At 32.4% G+C, this 5,012-nt stretch overlaps 1 non-coding gene across 1 annotated transcript; it reads right to left on the bottom strand.

Moving 5' to 3' along the window:
• Nucleotides 1-2,342: 2,342 nt before the first annotated feature.
• On the bottom strand, nucleotides 2,343-2,444 carry LOC111911404 (U6 spliceosomal RNA). The gene has a single exon (XR_002856851.1). It is a non-coding gene; the product is annotated as a U6 spliceosomal RNA (small nuclear RNA).
• Between the last annotated feature and the right edge of the window lie 2,568 nt (nucleotides 2,445-5,012).

Raw genomic sequence — 5,012 nt, 5'->3', positions numbered from 1 at the left:
CGGCAGTGGACGGCGAAGGAATGGAGGTCGAAGAACACCGGTAGACGGGAAGCCACTACCACCACCAAACGGTTTCTCTCTCCCTCTCTCTCACTTTCATTTTCCGTTCTCTCTCTCTCTCTCTCACACATTCATCTCCGGCAAAGAGAATGACGGCTGGAACACCGGTGGTCGGACCAGTGGCTACCTTCGACCGCAGAAGAGGAATGGAAGATGGCAGTGGTCGTTGATGCAGAAGAGGAAGGGAAGATAAATGGCTTCGTTTCTAGTGGGTTCGGTGGTGAGATGCGAGGCTAGTGGGCGGTCGAAGGAAGTGGCAGTGGACGGCGAAGGAATGGAGGTCGAAGGAATGACGGCTTCTCTCCGGCAAAGAGAATGGCGGTCGAAGAACACCGGTCGACGGGAAGCCACTACCACCACCAAACGGTTTCTCTCTCCCTCTCTCTCACTTTCATTTTCCGTTCTCTCTCTCACACATTCATCTCCGGCAAAGAGAATGACGGTTGGAACACCGGTGGTCGGACCGGAGGTGTTGGTGTTCACTGGAGGCGTTAAAATATATTTACATTAATTTTCATTTTACCTTTGGTTAATATGAGAAGTTGTTTTTGTTTGTTTACAGAGTTTTGATTTTATATTAGATGTGATGTTGTTGGATTGGTTGAAAATTAATCAGGAATTAAAGGGGTGTTTGGCTTAGCTTTTTAAGTCAAAAAGTTCTTTTTGAAAAAGAAAAAAAGACAAAAGATGTTTGGCAAAGCTGATTTTAAAAGTTACTTTTGGAGATTTTATACAAGAAAAATGAACTTTTTGGAAAAGTCAGGAAATCCTGACTTTTTACAACTTTTCCAAAAAGGACTTCTAGGATTTTAAAAGCTAAGCCAAACACCCCCTAAGAGTATACAGTTTTCAATGTTTGATATTTGTAGATATCAATGGTGTAAAAAAGCTGAAAATATTAAATTTTCAAAGTCAAAGTTTAATTTCCCAGGTATTGAAAATTGACTAAACAACCATAATTATACTATAATTACAGGAGGTCTTATAAGTAAATTTGGGGTCCAATTAGTAGGACCCATTCAGATAATGCATTATGTTTAAAACAACATTTATCAAGAATACTTTATCAGTTCAAATATAATTATCACTTTAGTACAATTTATAAATTCAAGACTTAATAAAAAAAAAACAAAAAAACAAAGCCTTAGAGTCTATGGTTTTAAGAGCAAGGTACTATCCATTTAATCGTATTTAATAATTATTACCAAATTAAATTATAAAAAAATTGAAAAGGTTACCTCAAAGTTATATATAATAGCATATTTAATTAGACTAAAGTCTAAAAGAATTACTTTATTAATTTGTTTTACTAGACGGTAAAACATTTATTCATTGTGACGTACAATCTAATGATGTATATTTTTAATTTATTTTAAATTTCAAAATTATTTAATATAATGATGTAGTTTTAAATTTATTACGGTTAGTAAATAAATGTTCATTCTGTATATTTATATTTTATAACAATTATTGAGGAATTGATAAAAGGGATAATGACTTAGGAGGGTAATAAGGTTTCCAGCTTGTCCGTATTAGGTCACTAAGGTTTTTTTGTGTGTATTAGACCAATATGGTTGTTATTATCGTTTAGAAATAGTCGTTTTAACAGATAAAAATGACTATTTCTAAACGGTAATAACAACCATATTGGTCTAATACGCACAAAAAAAAACCTTAGTGACCTAATACGGACAAACTGGAAACCTTATTACCCTCCTAAGTCATTAACCCTAATTATTTAGAAAACATGCTTACTAATCAATGTGACTGATTTGTTTGACTGAAAATACTTGCTTCCATTTAAACTTATCTCACAACCCTTACAGAACTTCTATGTCCGAAACTCATATGATTGATGATCTTCATTACATAAATATGCAACATTTTATCATTAACTTCTTTTTTGTCATTTAAATATTTACATGAACACATCCATATGTACAAAAACAAAATCTCACTTTGATATCTCACATCAATGTCTACATTTGATAACGAATGGAAATGTAAAACCAACAGGGACTTGTATATGCTGTCTATTATCAATTATTTTATAAAAGCAAAACCACAACATGAACTAAGAAACTGAAGTTGCAAAATGAATAAAAAAATCAGCACATAAACAAATACATACATACTATATACAACACATAAACAAAAGTTTATAAAGTATGAAACTTAATGATAGGACAAGTAAAAAACTTAAAGGAGACTTTATAGAAAGAAAGATCACCCTTACTTGCCACAAATGGTTGAAGACATCAACGAGAAGATCAATCTGACCATAAAATCCACATGTTGTCTCGATTTGTGTGTGTCATCCTTGCGCATGGGCCATGCTAATCTTCTCTGTATCGTTCCAATTTTATCGATGTCCCTAAAGGGACGACTATAGATGAAGAGCTTCGCCATATAGAGGAGTAGAAGGTTATATGGGACGACGCGAGTTCTAAACGAAGTAGTTTACTATTGATGGTCATATATTCTCAATGTCTTTAAAATTAGGGTTAATGACTTAGGAGGGTAATAAAGTTTCCAGCTTATCCGTATTAGGTCACTAAGGTTTTTTTTTGCGTATTAGACCAATATGGTTGTTATTACCGTTTAGAAATAGTCATTTTTACCCGTTAAAACCGGTAAAATGACTATTTCTAAACGGTAATAACAACCATATTGGTCTAATACGCACAAAAAAAACATTGGTGACATAATACGGACAAACTGAAAACCTTATTACCCTCCTAAGTCATTATCCCTTGATAAAATAGTGTCGTTTGAGCAAATTAATAATTTGAAAAAATAACAACATTTATATTAAAAATACTTTATCGGTTCGGATATCATTATCCATTTTGCGCACTTTATAAATTCAAGACTTAATGGAGAAAAAAAAACAATACCTTACTTTGTATAGTTTTAAGAGCATGATACTATCCATTTAATGGTATTTAATAGATATTACCAAGTTATATCATAAAAAAACTAAAAAGGTCACCTCAAAGTTATTAAATTGTATTTTTTATTAGACTAAAATAAATAATTTATTAATTTCTTTTAGTAGACCGTAAAATTGTCTTATGCCATTAATGGTGTTTAATTATTACAACTGAAAATTAAAAATATATAAAAAAAAAGTAGCTAATATATCATTAACATTTTTCACCACCCAAACTTATAGTCAAACAACTAAACAAGTTATTACCAAATATATTTGATATTGTACTGATAGATTTTTTTTTATAGAAATTATAGTTAGAATGGTAAAAGTATTTATCAAAAATAAATCGGTATTGTACGGTATTCACCTTATTATTCCGTTTTACAAGTGGCTTTAGAAAAAAAAAAAATAGAACAATGAAATGATTTAAATATCAGTAATGTAGCCTTTAACCATCCCAATTCAACATGTAATGCGTTACGTTTTTGCCATATTTTCAAAGAGAATCCTCCCTAATGCTTCTCTCACTTTACGCTCAAAGGGGGTGACAAGAAATCTTTTTGCAAAATAAAAAGAGAGATATTTCAAGAAAAAAGATTATCCATAGATATATTATACCACTTTACACGACACATAACATGTCAAAGGACAATGGTGGTCGATGCCAAAGGACAATAGATCTGCATATTTGGTAGAAATTATGGGTATATAAGTTTCATATTGGTTTGTTAGGTACTTTTAAATAAATGTATTGTATACGTTGATATCATGTATCACAACAAAATTTGCACGAAAAAGTAATAATATATAATACTAGAATACAAGTTTAGTGATTTGGCGGCGAATCTATATCGAAGTCATGAATATATATTGATGTATTGTGTTACGAAAGTTTGTCCTATGAAGCGTAGTTTCTTGGGTGTGCCAAGCCTGTTTTATTGGGTAGTTTTAAGATGTTTATAGACATCCTAATAAATCATAATCCTTTAGTTGATATATAATTTAATAAAGGTATTTATATATTAATTAGTACGTATATGATTTGTTTAAACAAATAATAAGAAATATGTTTGAACCTCCGTTAATCATAATACTTTAGTTGATATACAATTTAATAAAGATATTTTTATATTAACCATCACGCATGGACGGCTCAACCATTATGGGGGCTCAAAGCGAACCAAAAATTTGGGGCCCTTTGGCGTTTGCTATACTCGGAAGATGAATATGTTGCAAAAATCAAAATCGGTAGAAGAATGCAATGTTATTTTAGTTTCATGAATGCAGCGGTCGATGATTTATTTTTCCGCTTCATTTATTTTGTGGTTACCAGATTGGATTTTTAATGTACTAAACTTTTGGACTTTGGAGAATATGGGGCCCCTTACAATTGGGGGCCCTAAGCCCTTGCTTAAACAAGCTCAACATAGAGCCCCCCCGCCGTCGCGTCTGTGATGAATAGATTCATTCCGCAGGTTGCCTTGCTTCCAACATCAATGTTTCTTATAAGTCACCAGAATCCAGATAGGTCATAATTACTTTTTGTTCCTTCCAAGAGACGGAGAAGACCCACCACGAACCACCACCATATGATACATTTCGATTTTGAATCCTCCGAGAAGGTATAGTAACATGCACAAATTATAGAAATCGTCCCTATGGTTTGCAAAATTTGAAGGTTTGGTCCCTATGTGTTTTTTTTTTTTCACTCAGACAGTCCTTAGATTTTGATTTTATTGCACTTTTGATCCCTTGTTGTAACAACTAAAAATATACTGATACAAAATTTTCATTTTTAATTAAGAGTTACATTCATAACTCATCTCCAAAATCCATTACAAATAAACATGTTAAGTTATCATAGTAACAACATAAGTAAGTGCAGAAAATAGTGCGAAGTGAATGTTGCGCCATCTAGCCGGTCTGTTCCTTTTAGTACCGAAAGCACCCGATACCACAATACAAAGTATAAGCAAAAGCTTAGTGAGTTTCCTAAATACCACATAATATATAATCG

This window comes from Lactuca sativa, chromosome 2, assembly GCF_002870075.4.
Source record: "Lactuca sativa cultivar Salinas chromosome 2, Lsat_Salinas_v11, whole genome shotgun sequence".
NCBI classification, from domain to species: Eukaryota; Viridiplantae; Streptophyta; class Magnoliopsida; order Asterales; family Asteraceae; genus Lactuca; species Lactuca sativa.
The sequence above is the reverse complement of the archived record's forward strand: the minus strand, read 5'-3'. Positions and strand labels throughout refer to the sequence as shown.